The sequence below is a fragment of the Callorhinchus milii genome, unplaced genomic scaffold, assembly GCF_018977255.1.
Source record: "Callorhinchus milii isolate IMCB2004 unplaced genomic scaffold, IMCB_Cmil_1.0 Scaffold2, whole genome shotgun sequence".
NCBI classification, from domain to species: domain Eukaryota; kingdom Metazoa; phylum Chordata; class Chondrichthyes; order Chimaeriformes; family Callorhinchidae; genus Callorhinchus; species Callorhinchus milii.
In genome coordinates this window covers 36,100,558-36,121,877 of record NW_024704743.1, presented here as the reverse complement: position 1 = coordinate 36,121,877, position 21,320 = coordinate 36,100,558, and the positions used below count along the sequence as shown (strand labels likewise).

At 42.4% G+C, this 21,320-nt stretch overlaps 1 protein-coding gene across 1 annotated transcript in view; it reads right to left on the bottom strand.

The window, feature by feature from the left end:
* The window catches only part of myripb (myosin VIIA and Rab interacting protein b), a 230,568-nt gene that overhangs the window by 166,426 nt on the left and 42,822 nt on the right, over positions 1 to 21,320 (bottom strand). The gene's annotated exons all lie outside the window — the stretch shown is intronic.

Sequence of the window (21,320 nt, the reverse complement as noted above, 5' to 3'; positions counted from 1 at the left end):
CAACCAAATGTCATTGTAATCTTATCTGAAACATCAGCATCTTATTTCCTCAGCAATAAACTACGTATACCAATAAGGGAACACTTGGGAGCAGGCACCACATACTTCGTGTAATTGTGTTTTACTGTAATCAAATAATTTCCCAGTAGCATTGGGGAAACACACTATGACTGCAGATGACAAGAGGTGGATTGAGTGCACAAAAATGCAGTCACTACACTTTACAGTAAATCATGTGAAGAGCTTGGAGCTGATTTCCTGATGTGAAAGGCTCCATAACAAAATCAAAGAATATAGAATCATAGAGCACAGAAAGAAGCCATTCGGCCATCGCGTCTGCACCAGCTCCTAAAAGAGCAATCCAACTCAATCCCACGGGTCCGCTTTCTCTCCATAGCCCTGCAATCCTGTCCTCCCCAAATACCCATCTACTTCTCTCTTAAAATATTAAAAACATATTTGCAATACATGAAGCAGAAGGGATTACAGGGATATGGGAGAAGGGATTAGGAGAGATTGGAGGCTCATGTAGAGTATAATCACTTGCATGACCTAGTTGGGGTGAATGGTCTGTTTCCAAGCTGTACAATCTATGTAATTTGTTGTAATATTTCATGACCTTAGCAGTCTAGCAAAGCTGCTATTATGTATGCTAGATTATACACCTTCTCAAAGTGATTATACAATACAAATTTACATTTATACGGCTTCTTTCATGTCAGGAGGATGCTTGACAGTGTGACTGGGAATCCAAGCCAAAGTCAGTGGGGAGGGTAAAGATAGAAAGTACAATCAGAGGTGCAACTTGAGATGCACCTTGAATAAGGTAACAATAAAAAAACCTTGCATTTGATATAGTGCCTTATCACATCTTCAAGACATCTCAAAGTGCTTCACAGAATATACTTTAAAGTGCATTGACTGTATATTTTGTGGGCGAAATGCGGCAGCCAATTGCACACAGCAGTGTCTCACAAACGGTCGTAGATTTAGTGACCCACGTATTTTTTTTAAAGAATTAATACGCCCCAGAAAAGTGATCCACCAATCGATTAACAACTGACTTCCTACTTACTGCTAGGTAAACAGAGTCGTGTGGAGTAAGGAAATTTGCCCAACGTTTAGCCCTGCTGGGAATCGAACCCAGGTTTATCGCTTTCGCTGGGAGTGCCCTAACCACTGAGCTACAGGACACCACATTAGGGAGGGAGGGAGAAATCATAGGGACTCTGGGCTAGAGTTCTAGAGAGAGCGGCAGAATGGGTGATAGCCCACTGACCAATGATGGAGAAGGTAGGAGAATCTATAACCAGGGGTCACAGTCTTAAAATTAAGGGTTAGCCTTTTAGAACAGAGTTGAGGAAACATTTCTTCACTCAGAGGGAAGTGAATTTATGGAATTCACTACCCCGGAAGGCTGTAGATGCTCAGTCCTTGAACATCTTTAAGGCTGAGACTGATAGATTTTTTTAAAAATAGAGGGATTAGGGGATATGGGGATAGGGCAGGTAATTGGAGTTAGGTCTGAAGATCAGCCATGATCTTATCGAATGGCGGGACAGGCTCGAGGGGCCGAATGGCCTACTCCTGCTCCTAATTCTTATTATCTTATGAGGCATATAGGGTGGAGGACATGAAGCAGGCCAGTGCTCGCTGAACAAAGGGATCAGCCAGGTCAGCACAGTTGAAGTAGGTCGCAGAGGTACAGTGGGGCGAGTCCATGGAGAGATTTAAAGGTGAGAATGAGGACTTTGAACTGAATTGACGAGTAGATGGGACAATGACCAGGCAGGAAGCAAAACAATTCACTTTCTTTGTGCAAGGAGTTACGAGTGGTAAATCAAACAGTATTAAAAATATATACATGGATACGTGACACTATAGAGAGTGGGGGCAGAGAAAAGTAATATAATAATTACATTTGATGTAGCACCTTATCATATCAAAACGTCTCATGGAGCTGCACAGAGCTTGCAGTGGCACTTGACAAAAGCAGCCCTTCTGATGCTGCACTACAAAATGATGGAGTGGGCCATCTTGAACATGATGAATTTCAGGTAGTGTAAAGAGACCAGGCAGAATCCAAATAAATATTTGCTACATTATCATGTATTTTTTNCTGTGTTATAACTTTCCATGAAATAATGATTGAAACCCAACGATGGATGGTCGATGACATACCACAAAGAGTTAAGGACTTGGGCTTTGGCAGACCAACAACAACATCAAAATTACATTTATAGAGTGCCTTTCATGTCAAGAGGATGTCCCAAAGTGCTGGATAGTCAGGGGTCAGGACCCGAGCATGGGGGAGGGGTGTGGTAGGGGTGAGGGAAGGCAGAGAGGTGGGTGGGCGACCGAAGGCACGATCGAAGAGGAGGGGCTTGAGACCAGCCTTGAAGCAGGCAAGGGATGAATCTAGATGAAGGGACTGTGGGATGGAGTTCCAGAGTGTGGGGGCAGAGAGGCTGAAAGCTCAGCCACCGATGGTAGGGTGGGTCGGGCGGGAGACATGGAGCAGGCTGGAGCCCACTGAACGGAGGGAGCGGGCAGGTTGATAGGGAGTCAGCACGTCAGAGAGGTAGGAGGGGGCAAGGTCATGGATGGCCTTCAAAGTCAGAACGAGGATCTTGAATTACAATTGAACAATTGTATAAACAAGATGAAAACCAAATCCAAACCACCTTAGGTCACCTGTCTGAAACACCTAATTAACACAAAATACACAGTCAATCCACTTGATAATATATTCTGTGAAACGTTTGAGATGTCTCAATGATGTGATATCAAATGCAAGGATTATTATATTATTATTATTATAATAATAAATTCTGCCTTTTTTCCCCCTTTTCAAGTATTCAAACTTATAAATTATTTGTACTGGATGTCTGCACCACTTCATTGCAAACAAGAGACACAAGTCAAGTAGATGGAGGTCATTAGACATTGCTTGAACATACAAGTGCTGCGCAGTTGTGAATTGCAGGCCCAAATTTCCACCCAGTTTTCAATTTTTTACATAAAATTGTAGAAAATTCTTAATATGAGTCTCAATTTAAAAGTTTTTTTTCGAGAAACGTGGAAAACAGACTTCCAGATTAAGGCTTAAAATGTAAGAATTTTCTACAATTCTGGGGTGATCTTAAATTTTAAGGCAAAATGAGCTCACAGGCTAAAACTTGATTGAATTTCGACTCAAACCAGGACATTTGTATCCTGTCGCTTACAACTGTTCAATCATAATTAAATAGCTTTTGACAGTCTCCACTTTAATACAAATCAGTTCCACCGTAATTTGTTGCTGTTGCTGATGGTGGTGGTGGGCTCCTAATAACCTTGCTCTGAGTTTAATTCAAATCTGGTCTATTTGAAAGAAGGTGCAGAAAGAAAACTGCTTTTACCCACTTTATATATTATAATGCTACTGGTATTTTTCAAGAGAAAAATACTCAAGGTTCATTGCCTCCTCTGACCCATCCTTGCCTCAAAGGTCACTGAAACTCTCATCTATGCCTTTATCACCTCCCACCTCCACTTATCCACTTAATAACTTAATAAGTTGGTCATTTTCAATCCACGGCTGTTTGTGGGACACTGCTGTACGCAATTGGGTGCTGCGTTTCACCCACAAATATACAGTCAATTCACTTTACAGCATATTCTGTGGAGCGCTTTGAGACATCTAGAAGATGTGAAAAGCGCTATATCAAATGCAAGGATTATTATCATTATTATCAAATACACTCCTCACTGGTCACCCCAGTTCCATCATCCACAAGGTCAAGCTTACTATGTACCTTATGTTTGAAGCAAAATTGTTTAATTCTATCTCTGCTAAACAATAATTCTAATAATCCTTACATTTGATATAGCATCATTCACAGGATATACTGTAAAGTGTAGTGACTGTATTTCGTAGGTGAAATGCAGCAGATAATTTGTGCCCAACAATGTCCCACAAACAGCCAAGTAGCAAAGCGTCCATTTTATTTGGGAGATTGATGGCCAGGACATCGAGAGAAACTTTCTTCTCTTTTCAAATAGTGCCAGTGGGATTTTTAATGTCCACTTGAACAGGCAGACAGGACCCTTAGTTTAACATCTCATCTGAAGATGGCTGCTCTAAAAGCGCAGCACAGCCCCAGCATTGTATTGGAGTGTCAGCCTAGGCTATGTGAGTTTAACAACAATGACAACAAAATTACATTTTTTTATAGTGCCTTTCACATTGGGAGGATGCTCCAAGGCGTGGAGTCCTGTAGCTCAGTGGTTAGAGCGCTCGCTTTGCAAGCGAGACACCTGAGTTCAATTCCAGGCGAAACCTTGGGCAAGTTTCCTTATTCCACACGCCTAATAATAATCCGTCCAAAACAAAACAATAATAAATTGGTCATTTTCAATCCATGACTGGATTAGCTGCCGCGTTTCGCTCACAAATATACAGTCAAATCACTTTACAGTACATTCTGTGAAGCGCTTTGAGACGTTGAGAAGATGTGAAAAGCACTGTATCAAATGCAAGGATTATATTATTATTAAGGCGCTGGACAGACAGAGTTGCAGACCCAAGCTGAGGGTCGGGGTGTGGGAGAGGGGAGGGCAGGGGTGGAAGCAGGGAGATCGAAAGCACAGTCGAAGAGGAGGGTCTTGAGGTGGGTCTTGAAGGTGGAGAGGGAGGGGGCAAGACAGAGGGACGGCGGGATGGAGTTCCAGAGGATGGGTGCAGAGTGGCGGAAGGCCCGCCCGCCGATAGTGGGGCGAGCAAGGTGGGGTATGTGAAGCAGGCCAGAGCCCGCTGAGCGGAGGAAGCGAACAGGGTGGTAGGGGTCAGAGGTTGGAGAGGTAGGGCGGAGAAAGACCATGGAGAACTTTGAAGGTGAGGACCAGGATCTTGAACTGTATCCTCTGTGTAATGGGAAGCCAGTGGAGTTGGGCAAGGATGGGGGTGATAGAGTCGCGGGGCCTAGTGCGGGAGAGGACACGGGTTGCAGAGTTCTGGATCATCTGCGGCCTGTGGAGGGAGGAGTTGGGGAGGCCGACAAGCAGTGAGTTTGCATAGTTGAGCCTCGATGTAATGAAGGCGTGTATGAGGGTTTCGGTGGCCTGCGATGTGAGACAGTGCCAGAGCCGGGAGATGTTGCAGAGGTGGGGGAAGGCAGAGCGGGTCATGGCATAGATGTGGGGTAGAAAGGAGAGTTGAGGGTCAAACAAGACCCCAAGGTTCCGGACTGGCTTAGTAAGGTGGAGTGTGCAACCATGGATGGTGATACTGTCAGTGCCTGAGGTGAGAAGGCGCTGATGTGAGCCAATCAGGAGAGCCTCGGTCTTGATGACCTTCAACTGAAGAAAGCTAGTTCTCGTCCAGGACTTGATGTCTGACAGTGGTCCTGGAGTCAAGGGTGGAGGCAAAGAGGTAATAATAATCCTTGCATTTGATATAGCACTTTTCACGTCGGGAGGACGTCCCAAAGTGCTTCACAGAATATACTGTAAAGTGAATTGACTGTATATTTGTGGGCGAACGTGGCAGCCAATTGCGCACAGCAATGTCCCACAAACAGTCGTAGATTGAAAATGACCAATTTATTATTGTTTTTTTTTTGGAGGGATTATTATTAGGCGTGTGGAGTAAGGAAACTTGCCCAAGGTTTCGCCCTGACCTACCTGGAATTGAACTCAGGTCTCTCGCTTGCAAAGCGAGTGCTCTAACCACTGAGCTACAGGACTCCAGGTAGTGTTAGGTGTCATCCACATACATATGGAAGTTGACCCCACGTCTGCGGATGATGTCACCAAGGGGGAGCATATAGATGTTGAAGAGGAGGGGACCAGTTTAAAGTCTGACATGCGAGAGGTGGGGTGGGGGAATGACCCACAACCTTCTGACTCATGAGACAAGAGTGCTAACCAACTGAGCCAAGGAGACACAACAATATAAAGTTCCAGTTCAATTGTGTTTCATCTGTGTCACTGAAGTAATACTTAATGGATTCCAAAAGAGGGATTCAGGGAATCACATGAAGTGAAAGCAACGGAAATATTGAAAGGGGATGTCACACTGACTGCTCTCATTACTCCATAGTTTACAGATAAAGGGAGTTACAGTAGAATCCTGATTATCCACACACCAATTATCCATTTTTTTGAACACAAGGGTGCTCTCACAAAAAAACTCTTGTTATACACAAGTGCAAAGTTATGTTCATACATGTGTGGTTGCTAAGGATACAATCTAGTCACTGACCGGCATTCTTAGCACCTGTGTATCTTTGCACAAGTGCAAAGTAGGATTTTTGACCCTATGTCTGCGGCTGATGTCACCAAGAGGGAGCATATAGATGTTGAAGAGGGGACCAAGGACAGAGCCCTGAGAAACACTGCATGAGATAGTCCGAAGGCTAGAGGTGAAGCCGTTTGAGGAGATGAAGTGCAGGCAGTGTGAAAGGTACAATCTGAACCAATCAAGGACAGCACCGTGGAGGTTGATTTGAGAGAGGTGGTGGATGAGGATAGAGTGGTCAACAGTATCGAAAGCAGCAGAGAGGTCAAGGAGGACAAGGAGGTAGAGGGAGCCCTGGTCGCAGATGGACAGGATGTCATTTGTCACTTTGACCAGGGCTGTTTCGGTGCTGTGGGCGGCACAGAAACACGATTGGAGGGATTCGTGAAGGGAGTGGCGGGAGAGGAAGGAGCGAAGCTGAAAAGCAACAACTTGTTCCAGGATCTTGGAGAGGAAGGGGAGGTTGTAGATGGGGCAGTTAAAGCTTCAAATCAAGAGCTCAACAACCTGTTTCGAACTGAGAGCTAATGGAAGATGTGTTCACTGAATAATTATGCTCTAGGTCTTTTTCTGGGAAGAATAGAGTAGAGTCTTAAGTGTAGCTTTGAAGGACATTTACAAACACATTCATTTTGATCTTGTGAGGCTTCCTAGCTTATTGCACTCTGTAACGCCTCCCCAAGTGAAGGGTGCTATATAAATGCAAGTGGTTGTTGTTTTGCACATTAAGAAGGAGATGTCAGAAAAGTTATCATAGGGATAACTGGCTTAAGGTGACCACAAATTCACAGCAACAATGTTTTTTGATCCTTCAATGTCATCTTTTCCTACTGCTGAGATGCAGAATTCACCATATGTTTGTTGATTGTTAATAGAGAACATGAGCTGGGATAAGACCTTCATAAAATCACAATCAAGGGTTATTCATTTTTCAGTCGGGTAAAATTAAACCTACCGATAAAATAATAATCCTTGCATGTGGTATAACGGGAGAATGAGTCAAAGATCTTCCCAGGATGTACTGTGTAGTGACTGTATTTTGTATGCAGTCATACGCCCGTGATCTGTAATGCATGGCCCCTATCGTCACAGAAAGTTGACAAAGTAGCAGTTTGCGGAAAGTCAAGAACCAAACAATACAGCATGTTTTCTTTGTAAAGTTTACACTAAAATCAGCAATTTGGAGGGGGGGTGGGCAGGGAGGGGATTTAATTTCATCAGAGGATTCTGCACCAACACAACAAAAGCTGATGGTGTAAAACGAGTCCCTGGAGGTAACACATACACCACTGCTATTACAGTGTGGCTTGTACAGTAAGAGGTCATTAGCATTCAAAAGCAGCTGTGTATTACTGCTGGGAACATGAACGTAACGGGGAGGTTGGCTGGCCAACACAAGCCGGATGTAACTCATTAGCATTTGCCACTGCAACACCGTAAAAGCTGAGCTAAAAAGACACACTGCTGTACTGTTCCCTCACAGACCTAGGGCAGTGATTGACGTTGCCCGTTTTGACCAAGTCACTTTCAATAATAAAATAAAAGTTCAAAAAAAGTTAACAAAATGTCTCGCGCATCTAATAACAAGAGAAAAANCAACACAAAATTACATAAAATATCATCAAACCATCTAAACTGATTCAGGCCTTTAGACAACAACAGTCCATTTGATCTCATTGCATAGCCCACTGAAGCCCATTTTATCGCATTGTTGGCAATCGATTAAAGCTGGTAATATTGGTAAATATGCATAACCAACAAAAGCAGAGGACAGGGGGTCAGGTCACTGAGGAATGTGAATTATTATTGGACTAATTAACTGTGTTTATATCACCTAGTTGCTGTGTCAAATGCAGCCCTCCCTTCAATGGAAGAGCTCCAATATTAAGGAGGTGGCACATTTTCTCCCGCCTCCGGATGTAGCAAGCTAAATGGTCCCTCCAGCCTCAACCCAGCCTCTCATCTTAACTCTATGTTTTGCTTTGCTGTACGTTCTTTCCCCCAAGCAGCGCAGGTCTGAAGCCAGAAAATAACAATAACTACTTGCATTTGTATAGCATCCCTCACGCAGGGTAGCATCCCAGAGCGCTTGACAGTGGCAGAGCACGACGCCGAGCTGGGGGGGAGGTGAGCGTACACAGAAAGGTCTTCAGGCATTATCTGAAGATGGGGAAGGAGGGGGCAAGGTGGAACGACAGAGGAAAAGTGTTCCAGAGTTTCGGGCTGTAGTGGCTAAAAGCGCGGCCACCAATAGTGGAACGGAGGGCACAAGAGATATTCAGGAGGCCGGAACCAGTTGAGTGCAGACAGTGGATAATTGGTTGGGGAGGATGCAGGTCGGAGAGGTGGGGAGGTGCCAGGGCTTGGAGGGATTTCAAGATGAATGTGAGGCTCTTGGAAGTCATATTTACAACTTAGAAACAACTGGGCATGTGAGACCCAATGGGGTCAATGCTGGCTGGGTGCTGTAGATTCCACCACAATGTAACCAAGACAAATCAGCTTCCTTCTTAAATAAAAATGATAAATACCAGGATCGTCACTGGGAAACCTCCTAACAGGAGAAGTTAAAAGAAATGATTTCACATAGAGATTTGCATACAGAATGTTCTACCACAAGTGGCTATTGAGGCTTCGACCATGATGCCATGTAAAACAGAACTGAATAACTATAATAATAATCCTTGCATTTGATAATAATAATAATAATCCTTGCATTTGATATAACGCTTTTCACATCTTCTAGATATCTCAAAGCACTTCACAGAACAGATTGTAAAGTGAATTGACTGTATATTTGTGGGCGAAATTTACAGCGCCTTATCACGTCGTTGAGACTTCTCAAAGCGCTTTACAGAATATACTGTGAAGTGAATTGATTGTATATTTTGTGGGCGAAACGATATTCAAAGAACAAAAAAAAGAATTAGGATTGAATACCATTGGGCCACTGTAAGAGCTGGCACCAGCATAGGCTTAATGGGCAGAATGGTCATCTGTTTCACAATATCCACCTTCTACCTTCTATCTGACTCCTAGCTTCAAACGTCCAGCCAGTGCTGTAGGGATTCAGATCTTCCAATGATATAACAAATGGGTTTGTAACAAGATGGATGCCACTGCAATGAGGGAGAAAAATCAATTTGCTTCTGGTCCTAGATGCTAATTCAAGATAACAACTTGGTCTGAAACATTCAGTCTCTTCTCACAGTAACTAAAACCAGATTTATATAACATTTGAGTTGGATTAACTCCAAAAGGGCTCTAGTTTGTCCATTTAAAGCTAAGCTACATTGATTTAAATGGTCGCAGACTCATAGTATTATTCCACAAGCAAACATTAACCGAAGACATTACAAAAACTGGCAATACTCAAATACAGACAAGATTGCAAATATTCCTTATAAATGCAAATATCTGCATTTATAAGGAATACTTGCAATCTTGTCTGTACTGTAGGACTGGAGATACAAACTGCAAAATGGAGAGTCCCAAGCAAACTTTATCACTAAATACTGTGTTTAGTCATACTTGACAAGACAAAACATACTACCGAAAATCTACCATTAAGGAATGAAAACTATTTTGACGCACTGATAGCCAATATTTTTAGAGAATCGTGGAATTTACAAATCCATTCAGCATTAATCACAATGTTTAAGTTTGTAGATTTGGGTTTGAGTTCTATCATGACATTCAAAATTATTTTTAACTATCTTAAATCTATAGCTCAACTCAATTGATTTGTGTACAGTTCAGCAATCCTCAAGGCTGTGTGCCAGCCAAGTAGTACAAAAGTACAATTGTGTTGTTAGTACAACGAGCAAGGACAGCTCAGGCAATTTTCAATAGCAATGCACCTTTCATGTGGCTCGCAGATTACCATAGAGCAAAGCTGCAAGTGCAGCATATGATGGGGACAATGTCACTACACCAGTCAAATGTTTTAATGTCTCCTCACTGAAAGCAAGAAAAATAAGACGCATGTCCTGCAAATGAGTGTTAGACGTACTATAACAAAATTGATAAGGTGAAATTAGTGGCATTTCATAACATGTTCAATGTGATAAGAACATTAGCCAATATGTCCAAATGGCACAAACATCTTGTTAATGTATTTGATACTGTATCAAATTGTAAGGATTATTATAATGAATGCCCCATTACCTCAGTAGCCATCCCCTGAATTACCTGCTTTGAGATCCAATGTTTTTGCTGTGATACAACAGCAGCTTGGAAAATTTCAGATTTGAGTCTGGTAAAATCCGCCATAATTCATTCTGTATCCTCCACTGTTGCACTCAAATGACAATCTCAGCAAATGGGGCACTATTTCAGTGCAGGCAATTTCTCAGGGGATACCATTTTATCATGTCTCGGGGGAGGGGATGTTACTGAACGTGTCTTTAATTATCAAACATTTAGAAAATTGGATCATTTCATTACACATACAGTTGGGCAACACCACTAATTTCACCCAAAGACATTTCAACAATCTACTGACATATAAACAAATAATCTCGCTTCAAACTTGTGCTGAAATGCAGCTATGGAGCGCAAAACCTTATCTATCAGCACACACAACGCACTATAAAAAAGGAGGAAGAAGAAAGAAGGGCATTCCCCTGGCATTGGAACAGCAAACATTTTCTCCTGCCTCCGGATGCAGCAACCTAAATGGTCCCTCCAGCCTCAATCCAGCCTCTCATCTTAACAATCTATGTCAAAATGTTTCCCTTTATTAAATTACTATTTTATTACAAAGCATAAGAGTTCGTGGCCTATTCTGGAAAGATTTTGTGAAAAAATTAGCCCGCTTAATTTAATTGAAACATCCTTTTAAAAAAAATCATATTTGTATCAGAAAAGCACGAACGTGATCTCAATCTTCACAGACCGAAAGGCATAAACTTAGTCATCACTACCAAACTGTGCTTTATATGGGGCAAAATAAATTAATATTATATTACAGTATTTCACTTTTGCAATATAAAGTGTTTTATGCATTTCCGAAAAGTATTCAAACAATGTTTGACTAAATTTTCACTGACAGAAAGATTTAAATTCAAGGGCTCTGAGATGCTACTCTTCGTATTGTTGTTATTGTTAGATGAACCCTTATCTGTCAAACAATGCTAATTTCATCACCTAAACATCAGATCAGGAGTAAAGGAGGACAACAATAGCCCACTATTAATGTGCTTGAGGTTCCTATAGTAAACATGACAAACAGAATGATTAAATAATGGTTTGTCCAGGCAGTGATACTATTAAATGCATTTAAAATAACTTCTATTCACATCAAAAGACAATGTGCTTCACAGAGTGAGTTAATTTGAAGTCCAATAGCTATTATGTAGAAAAAGACAACAGCTAATCTTCACCTACATTATTCTACAAGTAGCAATGACAAACAGCAAAGAGGGGAATGACCAATTTAATTGTGTTTTAATGAATTCTGTATGAGGCAGGAAATTTGGCCTGGACACCAACAAAATTTCCTGACATTCTCCATAATCATTAATATCCACCTGAACAGGAATTAACATCTCATCGGAAGTCCAGTTCTTCTACTACTGCAGCTCTCTCTCAGTATTGCTCTGGTGTGGCGCCTTATAATTCTGAGCTTAAATCCACAACCTGCTGACCCATAGGGAGGAGAGCTACCTGTAAAGCCAGACTTATACTGATGATCCCCTTTGCAGTATAATGTTGTGTTAGACTTAGTCATATTGGTAACACTGTTCAGCATCACTGTACATAATAATAATAATCCTTGCATTTGATACAGCGCCTTATTACGTCTTTAAGAATCTCAAAACGCTTCACAGAATATACTGTAAAGTGAATTGACTGTATACTTTGTGGGTGAAACCACCTTACTAAACCAGTACAGAACTTTGGTGTTTTGTTCGATTCTCAATTGTTCTTTAAACCCTGCATCCGTGGCTTGACTTGTTCAGGTTTTCCCCACCACTACCTCTCCTTCTCTGCTCAGGCTGCCATGTTTCTTATCTATGCTTTTATCACCTCCTATGCTAACTCTCTGCTTGCCGGTCTTCCCAAATCTTCCCTCCACAAACTGCAGACTATTCAATATTCTGCTGCTCACGTCCCGCACCAGGCTCTGTGAGCCTATCACTCCCATCCTCACCAACTACATTGGCTTCCCACCCCCCAAAGGATCAAGTTCCAAGATCCTTGCCCCATCCTACCTTTCTGACCTTCTAAAACCTTACAAACCCACTCTTTTCTTCTGATCTGCAAGCATGGGCCTGCTTGGCGTCCCCCACCCTGCCTGTCCCACTATCGGTGGACCTGCTTTGTGCTATTTGCCCCCACGCTCTGGAACTCCATCTCTGAATCCCTTTTTCTTGCCTTTTCCCTAACCTCCTTCAAGGTTCATCTTGAGACCTTCCTCTTTGATTATGTCTTTGTCATCTTCCCTTTACTCTTATATCCAACCCCTAGCTCGGATACAAACCCTTGATTGTCCAGCGCCTTGAAATGTCCTCCCGACGTGAAAGTGCTATATAAAGACAATTTGTTGTTATCATAATATATCAGGAAGAGGCCGAGTTGGACCAAGTCTGGGCTTATATAGAGAACTCGGCTCCTCACCTTCACCTGACCTGAGTCCTTCCATCTCAGTCTAGGGTTGTCTTTACCATGATAGGAACACAAGGTTTCTACACCAGCAGACACCATAAGCCTGTGATTTAGAGTAAACATTGATAAGAAACTTAATTAGATCAGCCACATAATAGCAAGGGTACAAGAACAGGGCAGAGGCTAGTTTCTCTGCATAGATTAATTCACCTCCCAACTCCTCAAAGCCTCTATATCATCTACAAGCCTCAAGTCAGGAGTGTGATGGAACACTCACCACTCTCTGGATGAGTGCAGCTATACCAACACTTGAGACGCTCGACACAATGTGTGATACAGCAGTTCTCCAGATCATCACCTGAGCTACGTAAATCAGGTTTACTCCTTCGCTAAACCAAGGCCCTCCTGATTGGCTCCTGTCAGTGCCTCCACATCTCAGGCGCTGGCAGCATCACCAACCAGGATTCACACTCCACCTCACTGAGCCAGTCCGGAGGAACCTTGGCATCTTGTTTGACCCTCAACTGTCCTTTCTGTCCCACATCTGTGCCATGACCTGCTCTGCCTTCCCCCACCTCCGCAACATCGTCCGGCTCCACCACTGCATCTCCCCTCAGGCCTCCGAGACCCTCATCCATGCATTTGTTACAGCTAAGATCGACTACGCCAAATGTCTGTGTGTCAGCCTTCCCAACTCTTCCCTCCACAAGCTGCAGATCATTCAGAACTCTGCAGCTTGTGCCCTCTCCCGCACCAGGCTCCACTGGCTCCCCATTCCCAAGAGGATAGAGCTTAAAATCTTCCACCTCGCCTTCAAGGCCCTCCATGGCCTTGCTCCTCCCTTCCTCTGTGACCTGCTAACCCTATATCAACCTGTCCGCTCCCTCTACTCAGCAGGCTCTAGCCTGCTCCACGTCCCCCGCCCGACCAGGCCCGCGTCACCATCGGCGGCCAGGCCTTCAGCCTCTGTGCCCCACACTTTGGAACTCCACCCCACAGACCATCTCCTTGCTCCCTCCCTTGCCTCCTTCAAGGCACGTCTCAAGACCCTTCTCTTCGGCCCCGTCCTCGATCACCCTCCTATCCTTACCCTCCAACCCTCCTGATCGCAACCCCCTACTCGGGTCCAAATCCTTGACTGTCCAGCACCTTGGGACATCCTCCCCGTGTAAAAGGTGCTGTACAAATGTAATTTGTTGCTGTTGATTGTTAGCCAGAACACATCTGAATATCTTTCTGACAACGTCTCTCTGACAATGAAAGTGCACCCTGTAGCGCCAGCCTAGAATGTGAGCTCAAAGTTCTAATGTGGGGCTTGACCCCACAGCCTTCTGACCCAGAAACAAAAGTGCTACCAATGGAGCCAGGCTGACGCACCAAGTCGGCAAAGGTTATAATAATAATAATAATAATCCTTGCATTTGATATAGCGCTTTTCACGTCGGGAGGACGTCCCAAAGCGCTTCACAGAATACACTGTAAAGTGAATTGACTGTATATTTGTGGGTGAACGCAGCAGCCAATTGCGCACAGCAATGTCCCACAAACAGTCGTAGATTGAAAATGACCAATTTTATTATTGTTTTGGGGTTTTGGAGGGATTATTATTAGGCGTGTGGAGTAAGGAAACTTGCCCAAGGTTTCGCCCTGCCTGGAATTGAACTCAGGTCTCTCGCATGCAAAGCGAGTGCTCTAACCATTGAGCTACAGGACTCCGAAGCTACAGGTTTTCCAGCAGCTGCATTTTTCTATTTGTCAAACAAAGATATGAAGGACTGAAGACATATGCAATGAACTAAAAGTAAAAATTGTAAATTAGATTGATATTACGGTACAGAAATGGATTATTTTCCACATAGATGTGAAATTATTATTTGTAACTTTTCCCCCAGGTGTACCTGAAGCACACTGACTCCCTCTTTCTGTGGATGTACATACTGCAAGCCTTGTGGTTGGTATGGGATTATGGAAGAGTGTAATGGAAGAGAAAGGATTTATCAAGAAATTAGAGGCAAAAAATGAATAAGTGAAGGAGAAGAGAAACAGTTTGTTTCTGTTGGAAACAATACGGAAGGAACGGTGAGAATTGTACATTTGAAACAAGGATTTCCAATTACATTGAATCCGTTCTTGGTAAGATTGATGAACAGGGCAGTTAGATCTAAGTAAATAGAATCTAAGTAGGTAGATATAATTAGAAAAACCCTGGTGCATAGCTTCCATAAGGAATAATATAGCAGATAGTACAGTTTAGATGCATTTAAGAGGGAGAAGAGGAAAGAAGGGTATGGGAGGGAGTAAGGAGTGAGTGTGGAGTATAAATACTGGCACAGACTAGTTGGGCTGAATGGCCGGTTTGTGTACTGTACAATCTATGGAAATCTATATAAAAGATGTACCACATTGGAACAAAAAGCCCCACATTTAGTTGGCTGCTTTCTTGTTTCTTGAGGGTAGTCACCCACTCCTCAAATAGCTGCCATGAGGTGAACAACGGCAGCTGGGTTGATTCACTATTGAATTTCCCTCCTTCCACTCTATTCAGGTACAGTTTTGTCTAGTTTCAGTGCATCCTCCAAGACAGCTGAATGGACACTGAATTTCTATGTTAGGGAATGACATCTGACATGAGGTCAGATCTTATCTCGATGGTGGAGCGTGTTAATTAACTAAAGTATTGTGCCTACCAAATATACCTTTTCTACTAAGATTATCTGTATCGACCTGAAGGGATAAAGTCCTGAATAGCAGCTTCACTTTCACTATTAAAACATATCCTAACAGTGCCTTTAGATATGATGTGAGTGTACAATATTGAACTTTGAAGCTATGCCTTAAACTTTGGCAGACACACACAAACCATACAATAATATTCATAACTTCCAAAGTCCCCTATCCCTGATTATTCAGTTATGTTAGATAAAGTCAGTTTGATTTAAAGTTCATGGTTTTCTTACCAGTTGATGAGCTGTAGGAGCTCGACAGCCTCGACAGATAAAAGTGAAGGAGCACTACAATCACCAAACACTAGAGTGTTATCGATCAGTCGGAAGTGTTAATTTTGCAGATTGCTGGTTGCGGCAAAAATATATCTTGCAGGAAGGAAATCCATGAGAGTATGGCTGCAGAAAAACCCATCGCACACTTCATGAACACCAAATAACTGAATTAATAAATGATGTTAATTCATATCAATTGCAGATGAAAAAACTCCATGGTATGAAGAGCTGACCAGTCGATACGGACAAGCCATTAGAGTGTACGACACTTCATTTGCAACTGAAATACAGTTTCCCAAAATTATAAAGAAAAAGGGTGGTTAGTTTTCAAGCAATAATTTCACCTATGGCCCATTAATATGTAAACCACACAGACTTCCTGAGCCGGGAGTTGTAGGTATAGTTCTCATATTTGGGCATGAAATTTAAAACAACAATGTCTCATGTTATAATAATGATAATAATAATCCTTACATTTGCTATAGCACCTTTTCATGTCAGGTCGACACACTACGATTCAATCAGAATTTGGAAGTTTGCAGTTTCAAACTGCACAAATTAAGACAAATTTAATACTATTTTCCAACATTCCACATTATCTTACATATTAAGACAATGATTTCGAACCGAAGAGCACCATGAGATTCAGGCTCCTGTTATCTATTTATATTGAGGGAATCTCCTGCATCAAAACAGTGATTAGTTTGTCCGATAGCAGGTCACAATGGCAGATCAATCATATCAATCTCACTCCCACATGAAGGATTACAAACAGATGGTAAAATAAATTAGCTGTCACTAGGATGACAGATCGCCTTTTTCCTGTCACGCTTGCATCCGTTCCCATTACCAATATGTACTGCCTTTATGACTTGTCAAAATATATGCAATAAAGGGTTGACATCAATTTGTTGTCTTTGTTGAATGATTACTGAATACATCTACTATGTAGTTTGTGGTCTTATCTTAAAAAACCTGAGGCCTTCTTCTAATCATGTGCAATCCTTCTAATTCACTAACAGGGAACCTTGAATGTGATGTGAAATGATAATGGAGCAGCTCTGGGGCATGAGCACATCGACAAGGAAAAATTCCACCTGGGTCTAATTTACGCTATTTATAAAGGATTTGAGAGAATCCAGAATTTGGAAAAAATTTTAGCACAGTCTCAATTATAATGACGGTTTTCTGTAGGTTTCTTTTAAGAAATAAGCAAAACCAACTTAAAAGATACGACTGAATTTAACTATTTGCCAAAATAATTCTGGATGCTATTTAAATAGTGTCAATCTAAACCCAGGTGGAATTTCTCCCTTGGAATCCTTTGAATAGTTTGAATAGTGACCAAGGAGAATTCACTGCCTCATCAATGAGTCCCTCAAGTGTAAACTCTCACGCTCTCTGATAGGTGCTGGCATGGGCTCCACCAAACATATATCACAATCAAATACAAAGAGATTTTAGGTGCTGTAATGGCACACAATATTGATATGGCCACATCAGCAACTTCTATTATATACTGCCAGTAAACCTCGTGTCACAATCAATGGGAGGGTTGGACATCTTTCCCCTCCTCACTCTCCTCGGCCGGGTGCCCATCCAGCAGGTCAAGTGCTTTGATATGTCCTCGCAACGGGAAAGTCACTATATAAATATAAATTATATTGTGTTATTGTTTTCTTTACAAGAGCCTGGCCTGCATCAAAGTGGTGGTTCCGGGCTTCTAGTAATGTTGAGAAGATCAAGAATATCTTCTCAAAAAACTAGAGAATAACACTGGCCATTGCACCAGATCAGCAGAGCACTGGGGAGCTTGTAGAAATCGACACCTGCAGAGATTTCCTCCTGTGTCCACATAATCTTTGAAATGTGTGCAGAGTACTGAAAATCTCCTGTAGATGAGAGTGCAAGAAAATAATAGGGCAGCCATTTTAGTCCTACAAAATTTAAGCCCGGACTTTGACAATATATTTAAGCACATACTATTTTTAATCTGAAATCAAATTGGCAAAGTTACCCCTTGTTTGTAGTTTCACAATATGCTAGTGTTTGTAAATGTACATTAAAGGGAGGCAAATATGGAAATGCTGAATTTTTGATTAAAAATATATTTCGGATTTAGAGTTCGGGGTGCAGAATAGTTTAACTTCTCTCGCAAAAAGATTTTACTATTTTTTTTAAAAAAACACTCGTTTCACCTTCAAAACATGGATCTTGTACAGATAATTCTGTTTAACAGGAGCTGCACAGTCCCAAGCACAACTTCAATATGTGCGTTTGAAATACACTAATAAAAACAATCATGGGGATGAACACGTCCCAGAGATCTCGTGAATATTTAATGGGTTCAAATTCATTTCTAAAGTATCTGGTGATTTTCGAGAAACTGATCCTTGACGACAATGCACAATAAAAAAATTGTGCAGCCCTTCTTATGATAATAATAATTCTTACATTTGATATAAAGCCTTATCACGTTGTTGAGACGTCGCAAAACACTTCACAAAATATATCGTAAAGTGGACTGACCGTGTAGTCGGTGGGTAAAACGCGGCAGCCAATTGCGCACAGCAGTGTCCCACAAACCGTCATGGATTGAGTGAGCACATTATTTTCTTATAAAGCATTGGCAGTGGGAGGCTGGGAGCCATTCTGAGTTTTCTGATGGTTGGACGGATATTAGCCTCAGACCATCTACTGTTATGCAGATCGAACAGAAAATGCAGCACCTTTTCATATGCCTGCTGTACTCGATAACTTGAATTACAGAAGTGGGAGTAAAACAAACAGTGGAAGTTCTGGTGATTCATGATCGTTCTTATGTATGCCACAAAAAAAGACCACCATGAGGTGGTGGTCCCAAATTTTATGTGCATTGAGATTAGTTTCACTTTAACCTTTGCAGCCAAAACAACGACTAAGAATTTAATGCGTATTGTGATATGACAATCATAATATCAGCTTTATACTGTAGTTCCCTAATGGCAGGAGCCAACTCTTCAGTCCAATTGGTGATGCGTAGGTAACTAAGTATGTCTTGTGTTGACCCAGTAACACTGAATATACACACAGTGAACAATCTAGTTCTCTCCATCATGGAGCATCAGCAAATATCCCCACTTCATATAAGAATGCACAAAACAAGTTCATGGACTCATATGCTGAATGTGTGTGTTGGCGTGTGTGTGTGTGTGTGTGCGTTTGTGCGAGCAAGCAAACCCATGGTAGTATTCTTTGGCATTGAGGAGATGCAAAATTAAAAAGCTTATTGTTAAATATAACCTGGCCAACATCAGTAGAGCTACGTTTAGTATAATGACCAAAAGTCAGGCTGACTCCACACAGAAAGTACAATGGGATTAGAGCAGGAGTTAGCACCTGCACAGACACAATGGCCTCTTTCTATCTTGCAAAACTTCAAGGATTCTACTGAGTGCCTGGTGCAGGATAGGGTTTCCCACCATACACACAAATACACTTAATCTGTACCAGACATGCATGAATTGTCTTTATTCAACAAGTGCTGAGACCAATGACAGAAATACTGTAAAGCGCTGGGCTGGGAGGCATGGCAACCGACGCACTCAAGTACACACCGAGCCTCTCTAATAAGAAGATCATGAATTCTATTCACACAACTAGCTGAATGATGCAAAGGTACTTTTTTATGGTTGGACAAGTCCAAGTCTCAAAATTACTGTAAAAGGTTACTTGATCTATAAACTCTTCAATCTATACATGCTCCTCCCCATCCACAGGCATGGGGTCAATTTCCACATATGTGGATGACACCCAACTCTATCTCACCGCCTCCACCGACGACTCCAGGACAGTTGATATCCTGGCTAATTGTCTCTCTGACATCAAGTCCTGGACTAGAGCCAACTTCCTCCAGCACAATGTTGGCAAGACAGAGGCCCTTCTGCTTGGCTCCCGGCCGCACATCCTCACCTCAGGCGCTGACATTATCATTTTTCATGGCTGCACTTTTCACCTCACCGAGCCAATACGAAACCTTGATGACCTTTTCAACCCCCAGCTATCCTTCAAACCCCATATTCATGTCGTGATCTGTTCCGCCTTTCACCACCTCCGCAACATTGCCCGCCTCCGCTACTGCCTCTCACCACAGGCTGCCGAGACCCTGATCCACGCTTTCTTCATGTCCTGGCTTGACTACGCCAACTGCCTCCTCACTGGACTTCCCAATGCTTCCCTCCACAAGCTGCAGATTATTCAGAACTCTGCAGCTCGTATCCTCTCCCACAGCATACTCCACGAATCAATCACTCCCGTTCTTGCCCGGCTTCACTGGCTCCTCATCCCTCAGAGAATCGAGTACAAACCCTCGTTCTCACCTTCAGAGCTCTCCATGGTCTTGCTCCCATCAAGTCCCATCTAAAGATCTTCTCCTTCGACTGTTCTTTTGGCCACCCTTCTACTCCCCCCACCCCACTCCTGACACACACAAAAGTCTAACATTCTGTTACTGCATTTTCTTAATTTAAAATTGTGCATTGATGACAATTAATTTGTGACACTCAGATCGTGAACTCTGAGGCAGCGTGATCTGGTCAAGCAAAGCAATTGTTTACACCTGCTGTGCCATTCGTCCACAAAATGCACAGTCAATCCACTTTGCAGTATATTCGGTCAAGCATTTGATATAGCCCAGTATCATGTGTCAAATGCAAGGATTGCTATTATTAGTATCATCTGATTACTCAACAGCCAAAGGAAATTACACTGCACATTAAATTCATTCTCTCAATATTCCCTGGCCATTGCAATGACATTTTTGCATTAGTTTTAGCTAACAGAATTAATTTTGGGGGGGGTGGTGCGAGACCATCCACTGAATGTTGACAGGGAGATGTGGCTTTGAATATATACAAAACTATTTTATGAAAACGTTTCCTCTTTCTTTTTATGACTTGTTCCTTTGAATCATTAATCTTGTTGACAATGAAACCGCTATTTCAATCAGAGGGTGGGCTAATGAAACAACAGTCTGTACTCCTCTTAGAGTCAGCTGGTGGGAAGTACAGTATATGTGTCTGAGGGCAGCTGTAGTGGTCTCTACAAGGCTATTTTTTTATGTAGCTGGCCTCCCAGTTTGTCTTCCAGAATTCATTTAACTTTGGATAACTTCTGCTCCTGTCTCCCCTCCCCACCACACTCAGAGTTCAGTAGAAACGTAAGAACTTGTCCTGCGCAAACACAATTAATCCAGGCCAGTCGATGAGGAAGAAAATTACAAAGTTCTGGCACATCCAACGTTTGTTAAGAGCTCCAATGACACTGGTGAATCAAACTCAAAGCAGCATCATGTTAAGTTGCCCCCCAAATACTCTGGCACTTCAATTTTAAAGAGTCGTGTGCATGAAAAGGTGTCTGCCGAGCCTGGGTTTCAAATGCACACATCGTGAAGT